The sequence below is a fragment of the Elephas maximus genome, chromosome 26 (assembly GCF_024166365.1).
Source record: "Elephas maximus indicus isolate mEleMax1 chromosome 26, mEleMax1 primary haplotype, whole genome shotgun sequence".
Lineage (NCBI taxonomy): Eukaryota > Metazoa > Chordata > Mammalia > Proboscidea > Elephantidae > Elephas > Elephas maximus.
In genome coordinates, this window is record NC_064844.1 from 22,424,473 (window position 1) to 22,440,710 (window position 16,238).

The following is a 16,238-nucleotide window of genomic DNA, read 5'->3' on the forward strand; positions in this document are numbered from 1 at the left end:
GAACTGACTTGACAGCATCTTACAACAAAAAAATCAAATTAAGATTTCATTGATTTCTCTTCAAAATATATGTGTCCAATATAGTTTCAATTATCTTTATTTTTATTACTTTTGCTTTTTTATGGAGGGTGTTATGTTCCAAAGCATTTTTTAATAGCATAGTTAGCTCAATAAAATGCTGTCTTGCTTCCTTTCTAATATATGCATTTAGGCTGTAAGTTTTTCACTAAATATTGCTATAGCTGTATCTCTCAAGTTTTTAAATGTTATAGTTTTATAACCATGGATTTCTAAGTATGTTTTAATTTCCATAAGATATTTAGAAGTGGTTTTTATTTTAATTTCCAAATACAGTTTACAGTGTCGTTTGTATAGCAGAATTGATTTGTTTAGAAAGGTTGCCCAGGTAAAGAGTCACGCTACTTAGTTTTAAGTTTTGTCATTAGACTGAGAATCCGTAATAACAAAAGAAAATGTAAAATACAGTGAGGAAAGTAAGGAGCTTATTTTCTTGTCCCTATTATATGTAGTGACCTTTAGGAATTGCATATTCCACAAAGTAAAATTATAAATCAATTTAAGCAATTTAACGGCAGATCCCACAGATTAGGTAGTTTAATTTCTACATTTGGGTGGGAACTTGATTTTGTTTTAGATGTAAATAACCCATAATGGAAAACATCAAAAAGCTGAATAGTTCTGAAAGCATCATCAAAGATGTCTCGTTGATAAGCTGAGACAATGATTTCCGTGGTGCAATAAAATGCCGGACTATTACAAAGCCAACAGTTACCAGAGATTAGAGAAGTAAATTTTGCAGAATGACTGAACCAGCTGCATTCCAAGCCAGAATTCCGGTAATGAAAGTACATGGGGGTAGTTTGACTTGAAAGTTGATTTATACACGCAAAATCAAATTTCATCATACAAATTAATTACTAATTAATTCAACTTCTAACATCTTCATTGAAAGGTTCCATACCATTCATTTTTTAGGGGTCTTAAATCACAATTACCTGTGCTTGATCATGTTAATGAAGTATATCTATAAGAATCGTTTTAAGAATAAATGAATGAAAGCCTTCACATTGTAAGGCAATATAAGGAGATAAAATATTACAAATAAGCAATGCTTATTTGAACGGATTTATAATTATTTTTTCCTTAACTCATATTGCATTTAACTTAGAGAAAAGCAAACATTTTAAAACATATCAAACATTCTTTAATATCATATTTCTAAATTATTTGCATTGTTTTACTAGCTCATTAACTAGTTATGTGTGATGAATTACATAGGCTTATTTATGCAGGCTTCATTTAGTAAATATTTTAACCCTCCTAGCGATACAAGAACACTATATAAACATAACATCTAACTCAATACTTGCAGCTGAAAGGATGACGGCTATTTCTAACTAAAAAAAAAAAAAATAGCATTAATAAAACAGATATATGCACACACATACACACACACACAGACAAGCACTTGCAACAGTGTGTTCATGCTATACAAAATATTAGCTATAATAATGCAACTTAAGAGATGTAATAAAAAGAAAACTAAAAGTTCAGGTTAAATTATTTATTTTGTTTTATATATAAGAGAGGAAGAGATCAGACAGTGATTCCTCACACCACAGCAAATCCTACATATGCTTCCTGGTTTTTTGTTTTGTTTGTTTTTCAGAGCTAAGTTAATTTGATCTGACATTTGTTTTTTTTTTTCCATTAGGAGGGAATATTCTCAAATGTGTGAAAGTTCATATCTTAGGAAATAAAAAATGTGCTCAATGCTATTAAGGTCTAGAAACTTTTGAAAACTAACGTGAATAGAAGTAAAAAAAAAAATCAAATCAATAAAAATAAAAAGTTTTCTTTACTATTACCATGTCGGACCACAATTTAGAAATGTAAATGAATGTCCAGGTCTTTCTCTAAAGAGGTACTGAGAAGCCACCTCATTAATTTTACTTATAATTCTCTATCTCTTTAGCATTATTAATTCCAATACTCAAGGGATTTATCCACACTGAAATTTGGAATATACTATCTCTATGTTTTTTTTATGTTGTTAGGTGTCATTGACTTGGGCCCAATTTATGGTTCACCACGTACTGGAAAGTAAATGAAAGAAACTCTGTTTGGTCCTGCACCTTCCCCATGATTAGATGCAGATTGGACCATTATGATCTATGAGGTTTTCATTGGCTGATTTTCAGAAATAGGTAATCAGTCCTTTCTTCCTAGTCTATCTTAGTCTGGAAGTGCTGCTAAAACTTGTTCAGCAACATGCAACCCTCCACTGACAGACAGGTGATGGCTTCACAGGAAGTGCACTGGCTAGGAGTTAAACCAGGGTCTTCCTCATGGAAGACAAGAATTTTACTACTGAACTACCACTGGTCTCATCACTTATCATTAAAGCATTAATTTTTTCCTGCAAATCAAACTCTAGGCTATGCTGCTTCACTAGTAAATTCTAAAAAAAATATTAATAAAGAAATAATATCTTAAAATCTATTTTACAGACTGGAAGAAAATATTTGCAAAAGATATTCCATAAGGGACTTGTACCTAAACTCTTCTAGAAAACTGCAGTGCAGGGAATACTTCCCAAAACATTCTATGAGGCCAGAAATACTATGACACCAAACTCAGGCAAGGACATTATATACAAATAAATCTGCAATTATCATGAACATAGATGTAAAACTTCTTAATTATTATTTTTTCATATGACAATCAACATATAAAGAAAGATTATACAGGATGGTCAACTGGGGTTTATATCAGGAATGCAAGATTGATTTAACATTCAAAAATCAATTCAATGTATCAGTTGCTAAATAAGAAAATGCATATAATTTCAATAGATACAGAAAAAGCATTTGATAAAATATATGCTACATTTTGGATAAAATTTCTCAGCAATCTAGAAATAGAAGGGTACTTCCTTAACCTGATAAAAAGCATCTATGAAGAAAACTGTAAAAACAAATGCCTTGTGATCGAGTTGGCTCCAACTCATAGCAATCCTATAGGACAGAGTAGAACTACCCCATAGGGTTTCCAAGGAGCAGCTGGTGGATTCTAACTGCCAATCTTTTGGTTAGCTGCTGAACGCTTAACCACTGATGTACTGGAGGTTTTATTGGTGCAAAAAAGGCAAGAATAAATAAATAAACGCTATCCAGTTTGGAACAAAAAAGTAAAGCTATCTTTATTCACAACTGTAACCATTTATGTAGATAGAACTTTTGAAGAAAACCACTAGAACTAATAAGTGGGTTTAACAAGGTTTCAGAATTCATGATCAAGATACAAAAGTAAGTTTATTTCCATATACCAGCAAAAAAACTTCTGAAAATTAAAAAAAAATTACAATAGCATCAAAATATTAAATATTTAGTGAACATGGATAAATAGACCATATCCACATATTGAAATATTCAATATTGATAAGATGTCAGTTTGCCACCAAATTAATCTATAGGTTCAAAGAAATCTCTATCAAGACTCATGCAGGCAATTGACAAACTGTGTCCAAAGCTTATGTGGAAATGAAAAGGACCTAGATAAGTAACTTTGAAAAAGAGGAACAAAATTGGAGGAATTACATTATCTGACTGCAAGTCTTATTATAAAGCCATATCATTCAAGAAAGTGTGATATTGTTGTTAAGGTAGACATATCAACAAAATAGAATACAGAGTCCAGAAACAGACCAAGAAATGTATGATCAATTAATCTCTACATAAGTACCAAAGCAATTCAAAGGAGAAACAATAATCTTTAAATAAATGATGCTGTAACAACAACAAAAATCCACCTCAACTCTTACCTCATGCCATATAAAAAAATGAACTAAAAAAGGATCTGAGACCTAATATAAGAATTAAAACAATAAACCATCTTAGTGACTTTGGGGCTTGCAAAATTTCTTAAATTGAACATGGAAAGCCCAATCCATTAAAGAGAAAAATCAGTAAATTTGACACTACCAAAACTAAAAACTTTTTGTCTTCAGAACACAGTGTTATAAAAAAATGGAAAAAAAAAGCCAGAGACTGGAAAAAAATATTTTCAAAACATATTCAACAAAGAACTTTTATCCAGAATGAGCTACAAATGAACAATAGGCATATGAAAAAATGCTCAATATCATTAGTCATTAGGGAAATGCAAATCAAAACCACAGTAAGGTATCACTTCATACCCACTAAGATGACCATAATTAAAAAAATCAGAAAACAATAGGTGTTAGCAAAGAAGTGAAGAAACTGGAATCCTCATCCATTGTTAGTGGCATAGTAAAATGGTACAGTCCCTGTGAGAAACAGGTAGATGTTTCCACAAAAAGGTAAACATAAAATTACCATATGATCCAGTAATTCCCCTCCTAACTATATACCCAAAGGAAATGAAAACAGGAACATGAACAGATACTTGTACACCAGTGTTCACTGCAGCACTATTCACAATAGTCAAAAGGTATAAATAGCCTAAATATCCATCAAGAGATGGCACAATATAGCTCAACACGAAAAGGAATATTACTCAAGCATAATGAGAGATGAAGGCCTGATACGTGGATAAACCTTGAAAACATACTGAGTGAAACAAATTAGTTACAAAAGGACAAATATTATATGACCCCACTTATATGAACTATCTAGAATAGGCAAGAGTATTGAGACCAAAGCTTACTGGTTTTTACCAGGGGTGGGCACAAGGAAGGGGAAAATGTTGCTCAATGCTTCGGCAACACTGAGCTTCTATAAAAGGTCGTGGAAAAAAATTTGTAAATGGATAAAGGTGATGGTTGAAAACCATGATAAAAAATTAATGTCAATTATTTGTACATACGATGAATTTATAATGGCAAATGTTTTGTTACACATGTTGTTAGGTGGTGTCGAGTCGGTTCCAACTCGCAGCGGCCCTGTGCACAACAGAACGAAACACTTCCCAGTCCTGACCCATCCTTTGTTACATATATACTTACCATAATAAAAATATGTATATTAATCATTTTTATTTGGTAAAAATAAAACTAGGAGATACTACTACACAAACAATTAAAATTAAGCAACTATAATTAAACAACAAAAAGCCTAACCATTGAGTGTCGAGTGTTGGTAAGGATCCGGAGCCACTGGAATGCTCCTACACTGCTGATGAGAATGTAAAATACCACAAACATTGGAAAACAATTGGCAATTTCCTGAAAAATGGTGAACATATACCTACTATATGACCAAGACATTGCACTCACAGATATTCAGCAAGATAAATAGGGGCATATTTCCAAAGAAAAACTTTTTTTGTAATAGCCTCAAACATCAGAAAGGTGAACGGGTAAACAAATTGAGGCGTATCTATACAATATTCTATTACTAAGCAATAAAAAGGAATTAACTATTGATTCATGCAACATGAATGATATCAAATAGTACACACTATTTGTATTTACATAAAATACTTTTGGGACAGAAGGGAGGTTAGTTGTTGTTTAAGAATGAGGGCGGATGAGGAGGAAATTACAAAGGAACTAAGAAAACTTTTGGGGTTGATGGATATAGCCATTATCTTGATTGTGGTGATGGTTTCACAGGTGTGTTAAAACTTATCATATTGTTGTATGTCAATTATTCCCCAATAAAGTAGCAAAAATTGGAAGACAAAGAAAAACACAATAAAAGCAGGCAAAGAAATAACACAGATTACTGCCAGGGGTGAAAGAGTAAGAATAATGGTTGGCTTTTTAACAAGATTAATGGCACCCAGGTGACAATTTAATGATAATTTGAAATTATTGAAATCATTAAAATAAATTTTTTAACCCTTCAATGTAGAATCTTACACAAAGCGAAAATACCCTTCAAACTTGAAGGCAAAATAAAAATGTTTTCAGGTTAATAACATTTGAGAAAATTATTACCAGTAGTTTTGCAATACAATAAATCCTTATTGGATTTTTTTCCCCCCATACTGAAGAAAAATTATTTCAGATGGTAGCAAAGTAGCAAAGGACTGCAGAAAAAAAAAATCATAAGTATGCAAAGGGTAAATATATAAGTAAATATTAATAAATAGTGACTCTAACACAGTAACAATAATTTGAAAGTTAAAAATCTATATATAAAGCTGAATACATGGCAAAAGTTGCACAAAAGTCAAGAGGAGGTAAATGGAATTAAACTGTTGAAAGGCTTTTTGCATTGTTTGAGAATAAGTAAAAGCATTAATTTAAGGTAAAAGAAATCCTATTAAATCTAGGAAACCCTGGTGGCTTAGTGGTTAAGTGCTGTGGCTGCTAACCAAAAGAACAGCAGTTTGAATCCACCCAGTGCTCCTTGGAAATTCTATGGGGTAGTTCTACCCCGTCCTATAATGTTGCTATGAGTTGAAAGTGACGCGATGGCAATGGGTTTGTTTGTTCTGGTTTATTAAATCTAGGATATGCATATGGTAAACTTTACACTACCCAATTAGAAGAATAATGAAAAGTGTCTAACAAATAATTAATAAAAGAAAAAAATGAAATAAAAATAAATACATGATTTAATCCAAAGCAATGCAGGATAGAAAAAAGAAAAGAGCAAAGGACATATCAGAAAAATACGGGAAAAAATGGCAAGAAGTGATATTTAAACCCATTTAAACATGCCAAATTCATATACAAATTTATGCTCAAATATAGAAGACCCAACTATATGCTCCTTAAAATAAAAATATTTAATATGTATAAAGGTACAGAACATTTAAAGAATGTAAAAATGTAACATGAAAGAAGAAAACCCAAGAAAGATTTTAGCTATATTAATGACAACAAATTAAACTTTAAAGAAAGAAGTATTATTGGAGGAAAAACAATATATTTTATAATAATGAAAAAGACCAGTAAACAGGAAGAAGATCTTAATTTTCTATGTACCAAATTAACATAGCTTCAACATATACAAAACAAAAGTGACAGAACTAAAATTAGAAATAGACAAATCCTCAATTATATTTGAAGATTAAGGCAACTATTCTAGTAACTAATAGAAACTGATTAAAACTAATAGAACAGCAGGAAAATGTATACTGAAATTACAGAGGATTTGAAAAACAAGTTAATAAACTTGACTTAATTTACAAGTAAAGAGCACCTCACACAAAAAAATTGTAGTAGACATATTTATTTACTTACACTTAAAACACTCACCAAAATAGATGATACATTGGGTCAAAAACAAGTCCCAAAAAATCTCAAAGATTTTGAATTTTACAAAGTGTGTAGTCGGATTATAATTGAACTGAGATTGATAACAAAGAGAAGCAGGAGACCCCCAAATACATGAAAAAATAGCAAAATATTTGTAAGTAGCCCATAGACCAAAAGAGAAATCCAAAAGGAAATTAGAAAATATTGTGAACTGAATGGTAATGAAACTATATTACAAAATTCATAGGATACAGTTAAATAATGTTTTGAGTATATTAGAACAAGGAAAAAATAAGGAAAGGTTTAATCAAGGACCTAATCATCTATCTCATAGAAGAAAATAAATAAATAAATAGCAACAGCAGAAAAAAAAAATCCAAAATATTGAAGGAAATAGCAGAAATCAATATAGTAGAAATCTGATGGCAAATAAAGAAAATTAAAAAATAATCAACAAATCTTGTTTTTTTTTGAGAGATTAATATAACTGATAAACTCATAGCATGACTGTTTAGGAACAAAGACAAACATCAGGAATTAAAAAGGGATAATCTCTACAGATCCTATAGTAATAAAAATACAATGAAAGAATATTAATAATAATTTACTTAAAATAACAATTTAGATGAAATAAATATTTTCAAAAATAAATCTTTCTAAAACTCAGTAAAGCTGAGTAGCCCATATATAATATAGAATTTGAATCTATATTTAAAAACTTATCAATAAAACCACTTAGCAAATTGGCTTCACTATTCAATGTTTCTTAGCATTTAAGGAAGAAACAATACCAGACTTACACACAGTCTTTCAGAGATTATAAAAACAGGGAAATCATGTCTTAGGCTGGGTTCTCTAGAGAAGCAAAACCAGTACAGCGTATAAAACCATAGAGAGAGAATTTATATCAAGGAGATGGCTCATGAGATTGTAGAGGCTGGAAACATTACAAGTCTGTGGGTCAGGATAGAGGCTTCTCTTGATTCACATAGCCTCAGGGGCTGGTGAACCCAAGATGGGCAGGTGGGAGAGCAGGGCTCTTGCTCACAGGCAGTGAAGATTGAAAATAATCATGACATTATCAAAAAATAGATATGATATGACTATTTCAACAGATGCAGAGAATTTGATCTATTCAACACCTGTTTCTGATTTTAAAAAAAAGCTAATGAAAACTGTTAACCTAAGAAATGCACTTGTAAAATAATCTTTTTTTTTTTTTTTATAACAGTATACTTAATGACCAGTTGAGTATTTTCCCTCCCACAAGACAAGGATCTCCACTATTTGAACTTCTGTTCAACATTTACCTGGAGTTTCTACCCAGTTCAATAAGGAAATACAAAATATATAGATATATATAAAGACCGGAAACAAGTAAAATCGTCACTATTTACAAACAAGACTTTGTGTATAAAAACTCAATTAAATTTTCAAGTAAATTATTAGCTTTAGCAAGGTGTTCAAATAAACAAAATCAATGTGTAAAAATCAACTGTATGAGTATAGACTAGCAACAAACAGAAGATAAAAATTAAAATATCAAATGTATTGGTTTAATCTAACCAAAAATGTGGAAATTGCCACACTAAAACTACAAAAGAGGGATATTTAAGAAGACCGAAATGAAGAGATATTTATCATGTTTAGGAATTGGAGACTGAAAGATATATATTTCTCTCAAATTGATCTTAATATAAATTCAATGCAACCCTCATCAAAATCTCAGCAGAATTTTTTAGGGGAGGAGAATTGTTAAACAGATTTTTTCTATGTGTGTATGGAAACACAAAGGATATAGAAGGCTAGCAATTCTTGAAGAAGAATAATTGGATTTTTTTTATACTATGAGATACCAAGATTTACTATAAAACCAAAAAACCAAACCAGTTGCTGTTGAGCCAATTCCAAGTCATGGGACCCTATAGGACAGAGTAGAACCGCCCAAGAGGGTTAAGATTTACTATATTCCAGCCCAACCCAGTGCCATCGAGTCAATTCCGGTTACTATAAAAAAAAAAAATACAGGTACATTAATCAAGACCGTGTAGTATTAGCCAAATAATTACATGAATAGGATGTCCTATTCAGACAGAGTAGGATGTCCAGATACAAAATCCACATATATGGTTACCACATTTACAACAAAGGTACCAGTACTATGAATAAGTCAGGAAAGAATGGGCTTTTCAATAAATGGTGCTGAATGAATTGTACATCTGAGGGAAACCAAAAAGTGAACCTTGATCCCTGGATTCGTTTCCTAGGACTGCCAAAGCAAAATTATCACAAAGTGGGTGGATTAAAACAACAGAAATTTATTCTGTCACAGCTCTGGAGGCTGTTGTTGTATGCCATTGAGTTGATTCTGACTTATAGCTACAAAGTCTAAATTCAGGGTGTCAGCAGGGTCATGCTAGCTCCAAAGAGATCCTTTCTTGTCCTTTGTAGCTTGTGCTAGCCCCGATCATTTTCTTAGCCCCGTGGTAGGATAAATCCAATTGTTGCCATTTCCTTCACATGGCCATTTTCGCTCTGCATCTGTCTCTGTCTCTTCTTTATTTAAGAGAAAGACTAAACATGATACCATTAATAATGGAAATTTATTTCTAGAATATACATATATTATTGTTGTTGTTAGTTGCTGTCAAGTTAATTCTGACTCATGACAACCCCATGTGTGTACAGTAGAACTGCTCCCCAGGCTGTCACCTTTCAGAATAGATCACCGGGCCTGTCTTCGAAGGAGCCTCTGGGTGGGTTCAAACCACCAACCTTTAGGCCAGTAGTCAGGTGCTTAACTGTTTGTGTCAACTGGGGGTAGGGATATAGATATATGTGTGTGTGTGTCTTCGCGTGTGTCTGTGTACACAGAGAGAAAAAAAATGAGAATGGTAAGCAGCTTAATTGTAAAGGATGGCGCATACAAGACCACACCTGAATTTATACTTTATTTGTGTGAATGTATATATTTAAGGGAAACCCCGGTGGCATAGTAGTTAAGAGCTACAGCTGTTAACCAAAATGTCAGCAGTTTGAATCCACCAGACGCTCCTTGGAAACTCTATGGGGCAGTTTTACTCTGTCCTATAGGGTTGCGTTTTTTTTTTTTTTTTAATAGGGTTGCTATGAGTCAGAACTGACTCAAGAGCAATGGGTTTGATTTTGACATGTAATCAAGAATGTATAAATATTAAAATGTTTAAAAATAGCTCAGTATCAACAAAATAAGAATTATGTAGTTGGTAGCTGGAAGACATATGGCAAGTTTTAATGGAGTCATCTATCATCTATCATCAACCTTCAATTTATTACATATATATATATAATTGTACTTTAGATGAAGGTTTACAGAACTAGTTTCTCATCACACAGTTAGTATATACATTATTCTATGACATTGGTTAACAACCCCCACGACATGTCAACACTTTCCCTTCTTAACCCTGGGTTCCCTGTTACCAGCTTTCCTGTTCCCTCTAGCCTTCCAGTCCCTGCTGCAAAGCTGGTGCACACCTTTAGTCTTGTTTTGTTCCATGGGACTGTTCAATCTTTGGCTGAACAGTAAACCTAAGGAGTGACCTTATTACTGAGTTGAAAGTGTGTCCGGGGGCCATATGCTCAGGGTTTCTTCAGTCTCTGTCAGGCCAGTAAGTCTGGGCTTTGTTTTTGAGTTAGAATTTTGTTCTACATTTTTCTCCAGCTCTGTCCGGGACCCTCTATTGTGATCCTTGTCAGAGTAGTCAGTGGAGGTAGCTGGGCACCATCTCATTGTACTGGACTCAGACTGGTGGAGGCTGTGGTAGATGTGGTCCATTAGTCCTTTGGACTAATCTTTCCCTTATAGCTTCAGTTTTCTTCATTCTTCCTTGGTCTCAAAGGGTTGAGACAAGTGGAATATCCCAGATGGCCGCTCACAGACTTTTAAGATCCCAGACGGTACTCACCAAAGTAGAATGTAGAACATAATCTTTATAAACTGTGTTATGCCAGTTGAGCTAGGTATTCACCGAGATCATGGTCCCCACAGCCCTCAGCCCAGCAAATCAGTCCCTCAGGGAGTTTGGATGTGTCTATGGAGCTACCGTGACCTTGCCTTGTACAGATTGTGCTGGCTTCCCCAGTATTGTGCACTGTCTTACCCTTCACCAAAGTTTCCACTTATCTATTGTCTATGAAGTGTTTTTCCATCCCTACCCCTCCCCTCCCTCATAAGCATCAAAGATTGTTTCTTTTTGTATGTAAACCTTTTCATGAATTTTTGAAGTAGTGGTCTCATACAATATTTGTCCTTTTGTGATTGACTTATTTCACTCAGCGTAATGCCCTCCAGATTCATCCATGTTATGAGATGCTTCACAGATTCATCATTCTTTATCATTGCATAATAATACTACATTGTGTGTATGTACTACAGTTTATTTATCCATTCATCTGTTGATGGGCATCTAGGTTGTTTCCATCTTTTGGTTGTGAAGTATGAAGCTAATATGGGTATGGGAAAGAGGAGAGAGAAACAGGAGCCAAAAACAAACAAAGGAAAAGTGCACACACACACACAAAAGAATGCAAAGGGAGCTTCCCATTGGAGTGGAGAGATGAAAAGCTGAGAAATGGAAAGAAGTTAAAAGGAAAAAAGAAAGAAAAAGGGAAAGAGAAAAAAATAACTAGATAAAAATTTGGAAAAGAAAAAAAGAAGACAAAGAAATGAAAGGCTCCCAGGGGTCCCACCAGTGCAGCCGTGAAGACGGGGGATGTCTCCCAGGTTGCGCAGTATAGCCTGGCTAGAGGAGGTATGGATGTCACACAATACCAGGTATTCCAGAGACAGGAAAAGAAGGTAAGTATAGACAAATGAGAACTGAGAAATGAAGAAAGACAGAAATGGAAAAAGAGGGAAGGAGAAAATAAAAAAAAGAAAAATGTCCCAGGGATCCCACCTATGCAGCTGTGCAGATGGGGAGAGTGGCTCCTAGGCCATGCAGTGCAGCCTGGCTAAAAAGGGCTCCCAAGTGTGAAAAGAGAAAGAAAACAAACAGAACAAAGCAAAAAAAAAAAAAGCCCCAGTGATCCCACCAGGGTGTGTTGCAGGCTGGGAGAGTGGTTTCCCAGTATAGCAGAGCTTCACAGCCTTTCAAGAAGAAGCAAAGATGGCACACGGGGCCAGGAGTTTGAGAGAAAGGAGGGGGAGATGATGTGAGGCACAGAAGAAACCAGAAGAGACAGAAAGAAGCAACCCCAGGTCATGGACCCCGGCCAGTGTGGACGGGGCAAATCCAAGCTGCCCGGGGTGGAAGCAGTTGCCTCCTGGCCGAGAGACTATGGCTGGCGTGAAGCAGGGGATGCTGAAGAGGGAGGGGAAGAAGGATGGGGGTTAGAAAAGTGTATATCCCTCGTTAGAGGGTGCGCTATCTCCTGCTGGGAACTTTATGAAGCTGCTTTCCAGTACTCCCTGTCCTCCAATCTGCGAAATGGGTGGCGGGAATCCAAGCGGCATGGATGCTTCACTTCCAGGTGGGCAGAGCCACCGCAGACAGCCAGGAAGCTGGAGGTACAGCAGAGGGGAGAGGACGGGGGTGAGAAACGCGTATCGCTGGTTACCAGGTGTCCTGTCTCCTGCTGGGAGCTCCATGAAGCTGCTTTCCCACGCTCCTGTCAAATGGTGAATCCGTACTGCTCAGCTGATGGGGAGCCACAGCACTTATCTCTCTTCGCTCTCAGTCCTGTCAGTTTCTTATTTCATTCCGTGTTTGACTGAGTTCTTTATCTCTTCATATGACACTTCGGGTTCCAGGAATGAAGTCTGTCTCTCTTTTGCTTGGTTTTTTAGGTCTTTGCTGTAGAGGGACAGTATGGTACTTCTGTCTGTGGTGCCATGTTGGCCAGCAGTCAATTTATAATATTTTTAAATGATCTTTTTTTGCATGGCTAGCTCTTTTTGAAGCCAGTGATATTTATTATTTGTTGGTTCTGGGGTTCAATTTAATATATTTTCCATAGTTCCAGGTACTATCTCTCAGTAATAAAGTGGCTATTCAAAAGTAAGCAACCATGTTAGGTCTTCATAATAAAAAATACATGGGAAAGAAGTAATAATTTGTGTGGGAAATGAGTCAGAAGTCTTGGGTTGAGATTCTGCCTCCTTTGCTGACTATGGTTAACCAACATTACAGAACCAATGATTTCTCCATATATTATCACTTTGGAAGTATTCAAGAAATAAAAATGATTAACAATTGTGCTGAATTATGCATGCAATAAACCATGATTTGATTTTATATTCTAATGAGAAGAACTATATAATAGAACCAAGAGAATGTTTACTTTCCCATAACATGGCAAGAACTACATTGAAATACAATAAGGGATTCAACAAATTAATTGACTATGTCTAAACAAATAACCTGTTTGGAAAAAATCTCTATATATTTGCTGTAACAAGACCTGAAGTATATATTACCACTCTCCTTCTTTTCTCTCCTGTTCCAGGCAAACTAGCTGTCACACTCTTCTTGGTGTAAGTCTAGCTGAAACCACTGAAGGACCTCAGTTGGCTCTTACTGTTCTCTATGTGGAGCACTTTGTACCCAGATTTTGCATGATATTCAGACTTCCTGTCAACTACCAACTCCTCAGAGATATTTCCTGACCACTTTGTTTAAAACAATACTTCTCAAACTTTAACATGCATGTGAATAGCCTGGAGTTCTATTTAAAGTGCTGCTTCTGGTTCGATAGGCTTGGTGGTTTAGTCCAGATAATGCCTAAACCCATGACCTCTGGGACACACTTTGAACTGCAAAGGCTCAATCTACCCCTTAGGAGCCTGGTGGCGCAGTGGTTAAGCATCCTGCTGCTGACACAAAGGTTAGCACCTGGAACCCACCAGCTGCTCCATGAGGAGAAAAAATGCAAGGGAGAAAGATGCCACAGTCTGCTTCCGTAAAGATTATAGCCTTGGAAACCTTATGGGGCAGTTCTATCCTGTCCTATAAGGTTGCTATGAGTAGGGGTTGACTGGGCAGCAATGAGTTTGATCTTTGGTTTTTAACGTACTCCTTATTCCATTTTACTGTTTACTCTTTCATGTTGCTTTATTTTTCACAACACTTGCACATCAAAGCTTTATTCATTTAGCATTTTGTTAGTTGTATACTTGGACGTTGTCAGTCATTTCTAGTTGATAAGTATCATTAAAGTTGGGACTTTGCAGGTGCTATCCAGTCTTGTGTTCTAAGCCTCTAGAACAGTACCTGGCACATGGAAGGTGATGTAAAACAATTTGCTGAATGAACATGTCTTAATGTCCCATGTAGCAAGTAATAATTTGCTTGAATATGCTTCTTGTTGTTGCCTTTTGCTTTGTTTTCTAGAGGTGGACTTCAGGTACAAAATAGTTGTGTTAATTGTACACCTCAGTTCGTGGCACACTATTTCTGGGATTATTTTCTTTTTTCCCCATTCTTCCTGATCTCCTTCCCATTACACCCTCCCTATACTCCTTTTTTATATACTCCTATTCCTTATACTCCTATTTTAATGTGGTTAATATATGTCCTCAAATGTTCATAAAAAAAAGTTCATACATATTTGTAAAATATACAGTATTATACATATTTAAATTTAAAAGAAAGCCATTTTTGATGGATTGTACTGTGTTCATGATTATTTTCTCTTGGAAATGTTTCCAAGATGCCTCCATGTTGCTGAGCATACAACCAACTTATTAATTTTAACAACTGCATTTTAACCCATAGCACACATTCCTATCAATGGCATTTTTCATATCCATTCTCTAGGGATAGACTTCTGAGTGGCATCCAACCTGTGCTAGCACAACGATTCCACAATTAAAGACCTAGTATTTTGTCCTCTTTGGGGTCCGCAAAAGAGCCTCTCTGGTATTCACACCCAGGATTAGAGTTGGTAGCTAGTAGGCAGCCACATGGTCCAGTTTACTCAGGAAAGTTCTGGTTTACACATATTGCTCTGGCATGACTATTATTACACCCTCAAAAGTGTCCTAGATCAGATGACAAAGTAAAGTTCATCCTAATCATAGGCTATATTTACTTAAACTCAATAATTCCTGTAAGATTACTCTCCAGAACCTCTGCTCCATTTCAAATTCCCATTAGTAGTGCAGGCAAGTCTCTGTTTCCTCACATTTCTCTCAAAATTTGGTAATTTCAAGAATTATAACTTTGGCAATGTTCTGTGTATGAAGTGATAGTTCATTGTTGTAATTTTCAGTTTTCTGATTATTAGTGAAGTTGAGGATGATTTTAAATCCTTTGACTCAGTCAGATTGCCCTTTTAAATTGACTGTTCAAATCTCTTGGATTTGGGAGTTTTCTTTCTTATATATAACTTGTTCTTTTTTTTTTTAAATTATCATCTCGACAATAAGTCCTTTTTGATCTTAGGCAGTGCAACTTCCAAGTTTGAGCCCTATCATTGAAAGCACTGTTTTGTACTTCTTCCAATATTTTGTACCACTTCCAGAACGACTACATGAGGAGCTCTGAAGGCCTATTCCCAGAGAAAATGGTGAAAATCATAAAAAATCGCAACCATTTAAAGTCTCTTGAAATGGTCCTAGGAGCATATAGCAAGTTAGAAAAAAAAATTATTCTAGAAAGTCTATTATAATTCAATAAGAACAGAGATAATCTGTGGTACTTGTACTAAGACACACTACCTCCCTTCTCTCAACTCCACCCCAGACTGCTGCAGCCAAAAACACAGGGCTCATTCCCAGTCTCCCAGTCAGAGAAATATCTTCCCAATACGTCAGATTTTCTCATGCTACTACCAGCTACCTATTGTTGAGTCTAAGTCCGGAATGAATGCGCTCAAGAGGTGGGGCTTCTATCTTCCACCCAGACTGCACTTGTAGAACCAAGGCTCTACTTTGGGCATGTCGCCCCTGACAATCCTTGGGCTCAGTAACCCTTGCCCTGGCCTGTAAAGCAGCATTTTCACACAAAGAGAGCCAAGTCAGGATCTATATACATGCTTTGTC